This window comes from Canis lupus, chromosome 13, assembly GCF_048164855.1.
Source record: "Canis lupus baileyi chromosome 13, mCanLup2.hap1, whole genome shotgun sequence".
NCBI lineage: Eukaryota > Metazoa > Chordata > Mammalia > Carnivora > Canidae > Canis > Canis lupus.
Window position 1 is genome coordinate 37,158,338 of NC_132850.1, and position 15,414 is coordinate 37,173,751.

General features: G+C 43.6%; 1 long non-coding RNA gene across 1 annotated transcript in view; it reads left to right on the forward strand.

Moving 5' to 3' along the window:
- LOC140602911 (uncharacterized) overlaps positions 1–15,414 on the forward strand; it is an 84,536-nt gene that overhangs the window by 55,733 nt on the left and 13,389 nt on the right. Inside the window, exons 3-4 of the long non-coding RNA XR_012005892.1 lie at positions 13,706–13,861; positions 13,989–14,053. This is a non-coding gene — a long non-coding RNA (uncharacterized lncRNA). The remainder of the gene's footprint in view (positions 1–13,705; positions 13,862–13,988; positions 14,054–15,414) is intronic.

Here is a 15,414-nt window from a genome sequence, read left to right on the forward strand (position 1 = left end):
AAGAAAGTTAAATGAGGGCAACTGGAAGCATGTGGAAGAGGTGCTTTATACAACAGTCTTTCAAAATTTCTCCTATACTCTGAATAGTTTAAGTAATAAGAAAGTAAGAAACTGCTGCCCTGTGTCTTTCCTCCCAGGGGTTGTTTCAGGGATTCTTTAAGGCAGTGGATTACAATCCTGCTATAGTTGAGAGATTGACAAAAAGCTTCCATACTGTACTTAATCTCGTTTTCTCTCTCTTTTTTTTACTTTTAAAAAGAAAAACCCGGAAGGATCAGATTTGTGCAAATGAGGGTATGCCAAAAGAGTGGTCAGTTTGGCTTTATGACCTTATGGAGGAAAATTCATGACCCTACGCATATGTATACACACAAACATACACATACACACACATATACACAGATCCATACATATATACACAAACATGTAATATATACAGATACGTATACTCACATCCTGAACCAGCAATGGAGCTTTGTTTTTCTTGCAAATAAATATTATTTTTTCTCTAAAAAACATTTTTTTATGCAAAATAGCACTCGTTCATTTTGGTGTTAACCATCGCCAGAGTCCATAACGGTATTATTAACAATATAATAGTCTCACACTGGTTTATGTTCTCAAATTACCTTTCCACCATCACCCAAATGGGGTAAGTTTCTCAAATTTCTTTTCCACCACCAAATCTTCCCCCACCCCCTCCCTGTAATCTCGGGGGTGTGACTCTGTTGTACCCCAGGTACAATAAACTCCACCAGAGCAACAACTGGTTGGTGTTGGGGACTGTTCAGTTCCAGCCTACAGTCAACCATTGACAAATTTTTGCTTCCTTTTTGTCCCTGGACGATCTTTGTTTATCCCAGGATCTAATTAATAAATTAAAAATGATACTGTAGCTGCTTTTTAAAAATAATAAAACTCAAAAGAGAATGAATAAAGCACTCTGATTGCCAATTAATTGATCTGCCCATTTTTTACCAAGTAATTTTACTAAATAATTACTTTTACTAAGTAATTATGCATGTCCCACCCACTGTGGAAGACACCAAGGGGGAGATCCCTGTATGGGATTCGGGAGATATCTTCATTTTAGTTTTGGGAATTTTTGTCTTGAAATGATTTCAAACTTAAAGAAAAGTTGCAGGAAGAATTCAAAGATCCTGTATGCTCTTCCTCTAGATTGCCCAACTGTGAACAATTACTAATTGTTTTTGAAATTCTGCCTTTGTATGTGCCTGCATGTACGTGTACTACTTTTTTCTGAACCATGGGAGAGTACGTTCAGACACGATGCTCCTTTACTCCTAAATACTGTGGCGTATGTTTCCCAAGAATGAAGATATTATCTTACAGTACAGTTTTCATATTTGCAAGTTGAAACTGATACCATATTATTTTCTGTACAGTCCTTATTTGAATTTCACCAGTTGTCCCAATAATTTCCTTTGCAGCAAAAACAATTTATTTTAAAAAAAAATTATTTTTCTGGTCCAGGCTCCAGTCCAGAGTGGCAAGTGACATTAGTTACCATGTTTCTTTAGTGTCCTTCAATCTGTTAGTGTTCCTCAGATTCTGTGTCATGGCCCTGACATGTTTTAAGAGTATTTACCAGTTACGTTGTAGAATGTTCCTCAGTTCCGGTTTTCTGAGATTCCTCATAATTAGATTCAGGTAATGTATCTTTGGCAGGAACAGAACACAGAAGTAATACTGTGTCTTTTCACTGCATGTTATAGGACACATCATGTCAATTCTGATCCTTGTGGTATTAACTTTGATAGTGATGACCAGATTTCTTTATTATAAAATAACTACTTTTATCTTTGTAATTAATAAGTAATTTGTGGCAGGTACTTCCTCATCAAACTTTCACTGACTAATTTTAGAATCCAACTGATGATTCTTTCTGAATCAATAACTATGACAGTTTCTAAATGATGAGGATTTTCTCTTTTTTCCCCTAGCTTTACCATGGTCCATTGGACAAATAAAAATTGTATATACAGGATGATGTAGGGTTTTTTAGATTTATTTATTTATTTTAGAGAGTGGAGGAGGGGCAGGGAGAAAAGGAGCTGAGCAGGAGCCCAACATGGGACTTGATCCCAGGACCCGGAGATCCTGAGTCAGATGCCCAACTGACTGAGCCACCCAGGTGCCCCAACTTGATGTTCGATATACATATGCATTATGGAATGATTATCATAATCAGGCTAATGAACACATCTATCATTTCACATCATTACCATTTGTGTGTGTGGGGGGAAAGCATTTTAGATCTACATTCTTAGCCGTTTTCAAGTACATAATACATTATTATTAACTATACACACCATGCTGTACACTGGGTCTCCAGAACTTTTTCATTCATCATATAACTGAAAATCTGTACCCACTGACCAACATCTCTACTCCCCTTAACCTCTCAGCCCCTGGTAATCACTATTCTGCACTCTGTGACAATAAGATAAACTTTTTTTCAACTTTTTCTTTTTCTCTTTTTTCTTTCTTTCTTTCTTTCTTTCTTTCTTTCTTTCTTTCTTTCTTTCTTTCTTTCTTTCTTTCTTTCTTTCTTTCTTTCTTTCTTTCTTTCTTTCTTTCTTTCTTTCTTTTTCTTTTTTAAGATTGCACATAGAAATGAAATCATGAAGTATTTGTCTTTTGGTGCCTAACTTATTTCACTTAGTATAATGTCTTCCAGGGTCACTCATGTTGTTGCAAACAAAAGAATTTCCTCCTTCTTCAAGGCTGAATAATATTCCACTATATGTATGTCTATATGTGTATTTATACACCCACAGTTTCTTTATTCATTCATCTTTCGATGGATACTTAGATTGTTTCCGTATCTTGGCTATTGTGAATAATGCTGTAATGAACATGGTAATGAAATATATCTTTAAGATAGTGATTTTTTAATTTTGTTTGGATATATACCTAGAAGTAGATTACTGGATCATATGGTATTTCTATCAGATGAAAAGGCAATCCATAGAATGACAGAAAATATTTGCAAATTATATATCTGATATGGGTCAAATATCTATAGTATATTTAAAAACTCTCGGGATCCCTGGGTGGCGCAGCAGTTTACCGCCTGCCTTTGGCCTGGGGCGCGATCTTGGAGACCCAGGATCGAATCCCACATCAGGCTCCCGGTGCATGGAGCCTGCTTCTCCCTCTGCCTATGTCTCTCTGCCTCTCTCTCTCTCTCTCTCTGTGTGACTATCATAAATAAATAAAAATTAAAATAAATAAATAAATAAATAAAAACTCTCACAACTGGACAGCCCAGGTGGCTCAGTGGTTTAGTGACACTTTCAGCCCAGGGCCTGATCCTGGAGACGTGAGATTGAGTCCCGTGTCGGGCTCCCTGCATGGAGCCTGCTTCTCCCTCTGCCTGTGTCTCTGCCCCCCTCTCTCTCTCTCTGTGTCTCTCATGAATAAATAAATAAAATCTTAAAAAAAAAAAAACCTCTCACAACTGAACAACATAACGACAAACAACCCAATTACAAAATGGATCTGAATAAACCTTTCTCAAAAAAAGTTATACAAATGGCCAAAAAGTGCACAACCTCGTTAGCTATCATGGAAACCCTAATCAAACCCTCAATTATTTCATACTATGATTACTATAATAGTAATAATAATGACATGATAAGTGTTGATAAGGATGTGGAGAAATTGTAACCCTTATACATTGGTTGCTAAGTTGGTTGCTGAGCCACTTTGGAAAAGGGTCTGACAGTTACTCAAAATGTTAAACCTAGAGTTATACAATTCAGCAATTCCTATCCTAGGTATTCATCCAAGAGAATTGAAGACCTATGTCCACACAAGAAAGCATACATAAATGTTCACAGCAACAATGTCATTGTGGGACCCAGGAAATTGAACAAAATCCCCTACCCCTGGACAAGCAGAGCAGGACTGACTCTACTTTGTGCTGCACTCGCCTTGTGCTGCCTGCTTATTACTTAGGGCACTGCCCCACTCTAGTCAAGCCCAGGGCACACCCTAACTGGAAATCCGGCTCAGTGGACCAGCATGACTGTGCAACTTCCTGCGTATCCCACTGGCCACTGGCCCCTATAAAGTTGCTAAGCCTCTTAGTCTCGGGGTCCAAGTCCCTGCTCTGCTGCGTCGGGTATACTTGGACCCAGGCTCGAGCTTGTAAATAAACCCTCGTGTGTTTGCATCGGTGTCGGCTCCTCAGTGGTTTCTCGGATTTGCTATCTTGGGCACAACAGTCATAACAGCCAAGAAATAGACAATCAAAATGCCTATTGATTGATGAATGGATAAATGGATGTATATCCATATAATAGAGTAGTATTCAGCTATAAAGAGGAATAAAGTACTGACAAATGCCACAACATGAATGAAACTTGAAAACATAATGCCAGGTGAGAGAAGCCAGGCATAAAAGGCCAGATGCTATCTAATTCCCTCTATATGAGATGCCCAGAGTAGGCAAATCTATAAAGATAGAAAGTAGACCAGTGGTTGTGTAGGGCTGTCAGGAAAATAGAGAGTAATTGCTCATGACACAGTTTCTTTTCAGAGTGATGAATAGGTTTTAAAATTGATGTAGTGCTTGTCGCACAACCCTGTGAGTATATGAAAAACCAATTGCATGCTTTACATAGGTGAATTTTATGGTACGTGAATTACATCTCAATAAAGCTGTCATATACAAAGAAAGAAAAGAAAGAGGAGAGAGGAGGAAGAGGAAGGAAGGAGAGGAGGAAGGCTAAACCATGGAAAGGCCTGGGGATGGGAGGAGTAGGGGATGATGTCATCATGGCAGACAGTAGGTAGTAACAAACGCAGAAGCAGACACCACATGGTGGAAGGTCCTGTAGGCATAATACAGAGTCTGGCTTTTATTTTCATTGTAACACAGCCATTTGAGGATTTTAAGCAAAAGGGTGGTATGATCTGATTATAAAAAATAACTCTGGCTCTTGCATAGAGATTATGCTTGGGATGGGGTAACAAGCCTGGATGTGGGGTACTCAAGTGAAAGTTTCTGTGTTATAGACTGGGTCACAGTAATGGGGAGTTGCACACTTTTGTGACTGCATCTACCATCCACACCAAGTAGGCATCATCCTTCCCTCTGCTTTTGCCCATCCTCACTTCCCCCTACACCCTCTCTGGCATCTTTTCCAAGGAAAGGGAATATGATAAAATTAGCAAAGATCATCACCATAGATCTTCAGCCTATTCATTATGCTTGGTTTAGAAATAGGACTATTCTAGTCTAATCAACAACTCTTTATGGAGCCGGAGAACAATGGAGGGGCATGTAGACAATGGGATTGTGACTTTTCCCAGACAGGGTCAGAAGGGAGTTCATGGTCACCATGCTCAGTGCCATAGAGTATGCCCAACTGGGGATACTTTCTTTCTGAGGATAGAAAGGCCAAAAATGAAAGAAAATATATTCTTGATTTTTGAGGTCCATTTAGACAGGAAATATCGGTACACATTCATGATGTTTAGAGAATTGCAAAGGATCAAAAAGAAATACAGAGCTCACTCTTATAGCCGCTTGGAGGTTAATCAGAAACACTCATAATAACACACCCCAACCTGAGCATCAACTAATTTTCTAGGGATGCCCAAGTTCCTGCTCCTGGAGGCTGATTAACAGCATTGCCCAGAAATTTCTCTTCTTACCAAAGTGGTATAAATTCCTGGAAGGAAAATTCAGGTGTTACAGATCCTTCAGCTCACCCAATTTTGGAGACCGTCTTTAAGGGAGAGTACAGAATTATAAGTACAAACAAAGGCATGAAATGAGTAATGACAAAATTTAAAATGCTGACACATCCCACAAACACTACAAATATCCATTAAAATATCCATTAAAATAACAATGTTTATTAATTGGCTACCTGGGTTACCTTGATAATATTATTTTCCCCCAGAGTCTTGATTGCATACTCTTTTACCTCTCCATAGGATAATAGCATTGTAAAAATGGTTATCTATAGAGAATAGGAAGTTAATTGTCTGTCTTTTTCCGTGGTTATTATTTTTTTTCTAAATATTCATGGTTTGGAAAAGTTCCTTTTTATTTCAGAATCTTTTGTTGGCAATGCTCCTCCTGCCAGGTCTTCTTACACGGTCTTGCTCAAACAGTGTCTTTGAAAGCAGCTGCCACAGCAACTGGTCCAACTTGGCCAGGTCCTTGCCACTCCCATGCCCCTACCCATCCTGGGGTAGCCATGAAGCCTGGCCACAATAGCTTCTGAGCAGAGACAGGAGCAACATCTAGTTCAAACCTTTCTTCTAAGGATCAAAGATAGCATTGGAATGTGCCATGAGGCCCAGTGGGGCCAGGTGGGACCTAGGTGCTGGGTGGATGTGAATATGGTTCAAGCAGCCAGCTAACCCCACCTGAAACCCCAGCATCACACCAGGACAAGGGTGTGACCTCTGATCTGGAATCAGCTCTGTGTCCCCTATATTGGGCTCATGCAAGCTTAGAGGGCAACCCTTGGAGCCTTCACAGGGGCCTGACCAAGTGAAGGTTAAACTGAGTTCATTTCTCAGTAGATCTGCCCCTCTAAGCCCCCGTTGTCACCAGGATGAACAAGAGATAATTACAACTTTGTCCACAGCAAAGAGAACCCAGGTAAAATGGCTCCAATGAGAAAGACTGTGGCTATTAGAAAGTTTATATCTAAACTTTTGTTGTGATTGTTCAAGTTTCCTTTAGAAATCAATTTACAGTAATATCACGAGATAGTACCTGGCCCATGTGCAAGAACAAAGATTGGGACTCACTCTTTCAAGGCCAAAAATAAACAATTTGGATCAGATGTTTTAGACAAGATTGTGTACAAAACATACAAGTAGGTCAGGAGCAATCTAGAACTGTTCTCTTAGCCACATTTCTTTAGTGTTATCATGACCAGTCAGTGAAGAGGAACTAATAATCATAGCAGAAGTGAAAATTTATTCAGTGCTGACATGCCAGTCAGGATTCTAAGTGCTTAACCTGTATGATCTCATGTGATATAGATATCACATGATATAGAAAAGTTGTTACCTCTTTTATACAGAAGGGTAACTGGATACTCACAGGTTAAGCCTGCTCGTTCAGCTGGGCTCACACACCGTGTGCTCTTTACCATGTCACTAGAAAGCTCATTTCCATTCATTCTGTTAGTTCATTATATATAAAAACATAAAGCACTTTATATGTGGTTCACATTGCAGAGTATGGTATGAGTTGTTTACAATGAGTTCTTTGGGAATCTTCATGGAGTTCCTAGTTAATACATTTCAAGTGTCATTGTGTTTGTGTGTGTGTGTGTAAGTATGTGTTTGTACTGTTTATCTCAAAGTGTGTACTTTTCACTGAATGCAAAAGTACTTAAATTACTAAAAAGTTAAGTTTCTGTTGCTCAAAGATTTAGGGTTAGGATACCTGTTTGGCCACTGTTACAAAAATCAAAATAATGGTAGCTTAAACAAAAGGAAGTTTGTTTTCTGTCCTGTAACATTCAAAGTGTAAATAGTCTAAAGCTACTGTGGTGGCTCCATGGTAATGGAAATCCAAGTTTCTTCCATCATGATTCTCCTTTATCCTCAACAGAGGTCTTTGACTTCCGTCTCATAGTCGAAGATGGCTGCTCCAGGTCCTGCCATCACATCTGTATCCCATCATATAGGAAGGGCAGAAGAAAGATGTGGAGGGTGATGTTATCCTTTGAGGTCATGGACCCTAAATGGTGCACATCACATCCGCCCAAATCACTTGCCCACATTCCATCAGTTGAAAATTATTCTGTATCTCATTTAGGTGCAAGGGATGCTGGAAAATTTAGTCGTTAGTGAAATAGTTATGTGTCTGACTAAAACTCAGAGGCTGTATTATCAAAGGACGAGGAGGAGGAGGATTGGTGGCAGGCCACAGGGGAGAAAAGAAAACAGATCGAGAAGACTTTGTATAGAATTCTGCTTTGATTTACTTCTCACTGTATGCACCATTTCGTATCCACGTCAATGATTTTGCTAGTTTTTTGTATCTTTTTTTTTTTTTTTAAACTTTTATTTATTTATTTATTTATTTATGATAGGCACACAGTGAGAGAGAGAGAGAGAGGCAGAGACACAGGCAGAGGGAGAAGCAGGCTCCATGCTCCGGGAGCCCGACGTGGGATTCGATCCCGGATATCCAGGACCGCGCCCTGGGCCAAAGGCAGGCGCCAAACCGCTGCGCCACCCAGGGATCCCAGTTTTTTGTATCTTTTAAGAACACCAGGGAACTACTGGTTACTGGTGCTCTACTGGGAGCATTCGCAGAGTTACATTTTTTAGCAGAGAAGCTAAAACCTCAGTGAATAACGAAGTCAGTCTACACTCCTGCTCCCACTTAGGGTGTAAGCATTTTAAAAAGTTAAGTACATGCCTAGGAGAGCTCAAAGAAACACAGTAACTGGATGCTCCCTCAGTGCATGACGCGGGGCTTTCATGGATTGACTCCTTTTCTATCAGTAATTCCGTAAATTCACTTGAAAATGGAACGGACTCATTTCTGTGCAAACCTAGAAACAGCAGGATCCCATCTTCTTCTCCAGCCCCGCAACCTGCCGCGTTCCAACTCAGACGTTGGCTTCGACATTAACACGACGATACATTCTGGATGCAAAAAGTACACCCCTGGAGCAAATTGCAAGTGTGGGACTATTTCCTCACCTCGTTTCCTCTGGTCTGAATGGCTGGTTCAGGTTATGTCGAAATGTGTATTGGTATAGCCAGCGACTCGGAGAACTGAGCTCTGAGCATTATGATCAATGCGAGGCCGACTTGATGACCCACAAGCGTAATATAATTTATGCGTTAATGTCCAAGCTCAATGAGTAAAACAAATGTTAAGACATTACAGGCTACGTCAAAATGACTCTGAAAACCACAGGTCAATTTAACAATATAATCAATCAAAATCCATCAAATGGGTGGTTTAGGAAACGAGCTTACATAGGCCATAGAATGAAATGACTGAATGTGTCACCCATTAGCGAATTAGCGGTGCCTTGTGAGGACACAGGCAAAAAGAATGGTAAAACCAGGGGGCTCAAGAAGTCATCGTATATAGTCCCCCCATCTGGGGTCAGGTCAATACTTAACCTATTTTTAGCAAACTTGAGTAATGAGAATTGAACTGTTTTCCTCTGAAGTCTGTTCCAGGGTCCAATTAGGAAATGCTTTCGTATTCACAGCCACCATTGTGCTGCAATCTCAGCCCATTTCCTATAATTTGCTCCTCCATGGAGATGGAAAACAGCTGGCTATTTTTCCCCTTGTGATAATCTTTCTTGTTCAAAAACCTCTTGCACACTCAGTTCTCTCTTTTCCGCATTAAAAAACCCAGACTCCTTTGCCTGTTTTCAGACCCCTCTTTATTTTCCAGCTATTGTTGTGGCTTTTCTATGGATTTCTCCATCTCTTTTAAAATGCAAAGCCCTATACTGAGTGGTTTACAATGGCTTTGCTCCCTTTGAGGGACGCTGGAGGCTTGTCTCAATCCCAGTATCTCATAGTCCTGACCATAGGCTGTGTGTAAATTTTAGGCCTCAATGGCCTTCAAGTCATTTCCATGACCTGTAAACTGCACTGATTTTTCCCCAATAAGAATTCCATTCTGCATTTAGAGAAATACTTCTCTTGTTTGTCAAGGTGACTTAGGGCATGATTTCCCTCCACCAAAATGTTAATACAACCACCAAACTTGATGTCCTCTGTGACCAATAAATACATTCTAAATGAATTCCTCTAGCTTCAGACAAAGATTGTTAACAGCCCTGAACTAGTACATTTGAGTCACCACTGAACATTTCCTTCCACTGGCTGCTTCAGAGCATGAACAACTCTGCAAGTACAGTTGGGTTCACTTGGCTTACAGACTAGATAACTGTGGAGAGAGCAATAAAGGCTTGGCTTTGGGCCAGACCAGGGTTTTTCAATGTTGGCACTATTGATATTTGGAGCCAGAGAATTCTTTATTCTAAGAGACTGTCCTGATCATTGTAGGATGTTTAGCAGCATCCTTGGACTCTACCCACTAGATGCCGGTAGCAATCCCCTCCTCAATTATGACAATGAGAAATGTCTCCGGACATTGCCAAATGTCCCCTGGGGGGTGGGGTTCAAAATTGACTCCAAGTTGAGAACCACTGCTCCAGATGTTTGACTTCCCTTTCCAGAAAGAAAGCAAATTGGTTCAAGAAAATTTGCTCCCAACTAAACCTCATTATCTACTACCTAGCATCCCAGGAACGGCTGGACCGAGCACTCATCCTAATGCTGAGGAGGTTTTCTGTACAATTTCACCCTCTGGCATCAAGATGATCACCTTCACTTCTTAGATAAAGAGTGGCTGAACCATGCATGTAGTAGCACGTAGCCTCCCAAGGGGCTTATTTGAACTGAATCAGCCAGGATCCAAAGCCTCTGCTCTATCACCTAATGCAGCTTCTCTAGACAAGCGGACAATTTACGGTTTCCTGCAGTCATCCTCTCCTTTTGTACAAGACAGAGATTTCATCTTGCAAGAACTCTAGAGTCTTCTTTATAGTAAAATCTACCACCAATCCTCTGAGGTAGCCAAGGAGGAAATCTGGGTGGAGAAGCCCCCGCCAGGGCTGACCTTGAAAGACCTGGGTTTATTTTATTTGTGGAGATGGCAGTTCCCTTAAAAAGCTGTGTCTTTTCTTCCCCTCCCCGCCCCAGTCTTAAGAGTTTCACTTCCGCCTGGTACGGCTCTACTCACCCATCCTCATATCTGGTGTGGCCCTATCTGGAGCGTGGTGGCTCATTTGACTCTTCCCCACCGGTTTTCACCTCTTTCAGCCTACGGCTTCCACTGTCATTCCCAAAGCACCTGCTCACGTCTGGTCTCGGTTGATTCCCACCACACCCGTCAGGGATCAGGGTGCCCGAGCCACCTGATTCAACAGAGGGCCTGGGAGGCTCTAGATCACCCAGCTGGTCAGTGGCTGGAGATGGCCTGTAAGGGGTGGGGGGGACCTCCTGGCTCATCTCCAGAGCTTGGAAAAGGGGACACCTGTTTTGCTTAGATGGCAGTGGCGTTCTTTTTGTAAAATCTGTGCCTTTGTACTTGTTCACATTGTTGTTTCAACATTTCTCCAAAGGGTTTGGGTTTCCTGGGCCCTACTTTTTTAATCTCACCATCAAGGATGGGTTTTGCACTGGGTTGTCACACAAGCCACTAATAATGGCACGTCTACCTCCTTCAATAGTTCCCCATGGTTTTCCGTAAAGATGAGTTGATTTCTTTCTAAGTCACTTCCAGGTCCAAGGAAACCTGTTTCAGCTGCATCTATGCAAATGGTCTGTCCTGGCCCTGCAGCCCCAGCACCTCCTTGGCTTCACCCCCACCTCTGCAGCCACTAGAGATTTCCTTCCCCTTCTTTCTGGTGGTGCATATCCGGCTCAGTGCCACTGCCCCCCCAGCCCCCAGCCACTCCTCACCCGCTGGCTCTCCCCTGCGCCTATCTCACTGCACTGAAGCGGGAACTGGACAAAACAGCGCCGGCGAGCTACGGAGCCCTCTACACAGAAGGGTATTATGACCAATTTAGTATATGATGTGAAAAGGGCATCCTGTTCGCTCAGACCCTTTGTCCCTCGGATTTCGTTCCCATTGGCTTTTTCTTGCCAAAACCCTGAGCTCGAAGAACTGCACCTTCCTGCAGCCCATTTTCTTTATCTCGCTGATTTCTCTCCTTCCTTCCTCCGAACCCTGAATGTTATCATTCTGTGGTCATTTCCACCAGAGTTCCCCGGGCATTCTCTTCCAAGATGGGAGAAATGTGGATCCGTCTAGGGTCTGGGCACGACGCAGGAGAGAGGGAGAAGTCAGAGATGCAAGCGACAGGTCGACTAGGGAACGAGTCGGGGGGATGAGAGATGGGGTCCTGAGAACAGCGGTGCGGACTGAGGGGGGCACAGGAGGGGAAACGTGGATCCGGAGACAGGCAGGAGGCAGCTAAGGGAGAAGAACATCTCGACGTCCCCACCTTGTGCCGGAGGAGGCTCAGTGGGGTTGGATGCCCTGCGAGGCTCAGTGACCAGGGTTGGGGGGACAGGGGCGCTGGTGAGTGCAGGTTGTTGGTTTGGGGGCGGGTGTTTGGAAGAGAAAGCTGAGAAGGGGCTGAGTGCCTTGTGCATCCTGGGAGCTCTGCAGAATCCACTTGGCAGGAAGAGCGAGAGCAAAGGGGGCTTGGACCGAGTTCTCAGCACCAGAGGTGAAGGGCTAGACGTTGAGGTCCGAAGCCTGGAGGTCAGAGTTTAAGATTTCTGACAGAGGACACTCTGAGGTGATGGTGATGCCAAGGCCCAAGCGGTGAGGCCCTGTCCCCAGCCATCTCGCCCCGACACTGCCCTCCAGCAGGCTCCTTTTACCCCCACCCAACCCCACCCCGGCCTAGGCCTCTGTGGGATGTGGCTCGGCCTCCTGGGTGCTGAAATTGCCCCATCCCGGCAGCCTTCTGGATGGAGAAGAACGTTCTAAGGAGAGTTCTTGGTGATTGTGGGGGGCTAATAGCACATATGTCTCCCCCAACTTGGACTTAAATTCGTACCGGAGGCAGGCAAGTGAATAAACAAGTGATGCCCCCCAGGGTCACACGATGGAAGCGGGAGGGCCCGAGGCCGCCTGGATGTCCTAGAGACGGAGGGCAAGAGTCCTCGGCTCTGAAGTTGCTGCGGCCGGGAATGTGCGCCCTGTGTCGCCCCAGCCGGTCCTCCCTCAGGAGAAGCCAGAAGTCTAGGCTTGTATGTAAAACAAGCAACACCTTGTTCCAAAGAACATTGGAAGCACCGTTTTGACCAGACCCCCTCTGATGGCTGAATTTTGTGCAAGGGTTGCCACTTTGCCCTGACGATGCTGTGGATGCGTGGAGGGGGACAAGGGGGAGGCTTGCTCAAAGCCTGGGCCCAGGGTTGAGGGTGTGTGGGGGGTCGCTGGGGGGATGCCCCTGAGGGAATTCCCTATGAAGGGTATATTGCCTCCCGCTTGGGCTCAGGAAACAGAGTTAATGACACATTTTTAAGGTGTTTTTTTTTTTTCTTTGCACTAAACGTTTTATTTCTTATTTTCAACCCTTCAGAAAAGTCTGTTAAATAAGCACAGCCTTGGCTGGTGTGCTATTTTGGGAGATTGAGAGGTAGGCAGGAGAGGGGGTCAGCCTTCCCTGAGTGAGCCCCTCCTTTGGGAGGCTGTTCTGCATCTGAGGGGCTGGGGACTTGGACAGACGGCCAGAAGGCCGCAGGTGAGCGATGAGGAGCAGGAGGTGACAAGAAGCGGCTGAGAGCAGGCCTGAGCCTGTGGAGAGCCACAGAAAGTCCCCAGCGAGGACTGCCCCCTGGGAGGACCTTCCCCACACGCCTGCCTTGCGAGGTGGAAAAGCAGATCAAAAGAAAATGTTACAGCAGGATCCCTTTTGTGAGAAACAAACGGATGCTTAGACAACTTTGTGTGCGTAGAAACAAGGTCAGAAGAATACATACAAAATATTGAGTGTGGCCCTTATGAGATAGAAGGACAGGAGGTGAGTCGGTAATGTTTGTGTAATCCAGGGATTGCTCTTGCGGTGGGGTGTAAATGGGCTAAGACTGCGTCTGCTACTTCTTTTCTTATTCTTTTTCATCTTTATTTAAGTTCAATTTGCCAACACATAGTATAACACCCAGTGCTCATCCCATCGAGTGCCCTCTGCTACTTCACTGAATCGGTCTTCGCTTGGGCCCTGCGCACTTGGCACTGTTATTATCTCCCACTTTACTCTGGATGAGGAACAGGAGGCGCGGTCACACGGTTAGTTAAGGGGGTATCGCCCTTTCTGGAGGGGTCTTAAAAATGTTACAATGTTGTTTTTTATAAAGAGAGAAATGACCTTCACATATTTGAAAATTCATGTCATAAGCTTCTTTTTCCCTTCCAGGTTCAAAATGTCTCACCTGCTTCAAATCTAATGCAAACCCAAAGTTCTCAGCAGAAGCATCTAAGGTGAGTACACCTGCTTTCTTCTCTGTCACTCACAGTCCAGACCCTGTTCTTAGGCTTCGCTTCTTTCCCATTGATTCATTGGGTGGCATTTTATTAGGTGTCTAAAATCAGTGTTTACTACTCTCTTGCTTTTATTCTCCTGCTGCTAATCTCAATATATACATTATTATGAAAAAGAGGAGATCAAGATTGAGTTCTGATCATGTGTTGGGCGTGAGGCGAAGCACCTTTCAAAACACATCTTGTTTAATTCTCACACCACCTTATCAGTTAGGTGCTCTGATTAGCCTACAGATGGAGATCATGAGGCACAGAGAAGTTAAGTCACTTTGTCAAAACCACACAGCAAGTGAATGGTGGAGAGCCAGGATTCAAACTCCAGTCTGTCTGACTCCAAATGTTATGCTTTGAAAGCGGACACACTACTGCTAGCTCTACCCGTGGTTCAATATCGTAAAGGAATGAACAAGACTCCTTTGTCCTGCACTCAGAGTATGTGTGGACATCCTTGAAGCATCAGGCTGCCTGCTTTCCCTGTCTGGGTCTATTACTTTTGGCTGAAAACCATGGCAACCTGGAATAACCCAGGCCCCCTCAGCCCACATTCTTGGCATGTTTGCCAGGCCACTATGTCTCACTTATGCTGATTACATCATTACCCTGGTCCTGAGCTGAGAAGTCAGAACCTCCTTCTTCTCACATTTATGTGTAAAACTTTTCAGTCGGCCTGTCCACATGAGTTTTCCTCTGGCTTTCTTTTCCCTTTGCTCCCATTCTGGCCCTGTCCTAACTTCCTGCATCTCTTCTGGAGCTTGGTTTTCCTTCCGGCTTGGAAAACCCGGGGCTGACTTTGATTCGAAGCCCTGTGCTCACTTGGTCTGTGAAGCTACTCCTGGAGCCACTCTTCCCTTTCTTTGGGATGCAGAAGCCTTCTCTCAGATCACCTTCCTATAGAGGAATTAGAAACATTCTCCTCCAAACCACTTGTACGAGGAGACACGTAGGGCATACTTACGCCTTCTCCTTTCTGCTCAGAGATCTAAAGTTCCTCCTGGTGTGCTTGTTCTAGTTAAGACTGGGCTGTATCATTTTGGCAAATATGGGACGGAAGGCGGTTAATATTCTAGAGGAATACATGGAGATAACATGAAGGTGGGGCTTTAATTAGTAGCCTTCCTGACTCATTGAGTGATTGGATTGCCCCCCCCCCCCCCCCCCCCCCCCCCCCACCACCAAGCCCTCTGGTTTTCTGTTCCTCTTCTCTGGTGGGAAAAGTTACATTCTTAAAAAAAGACTCCTTTAAATGGGCCAAGAGCACTTCTCTTTTAGATCCTAAAGACCCCATCCCTAAACTGAGAACT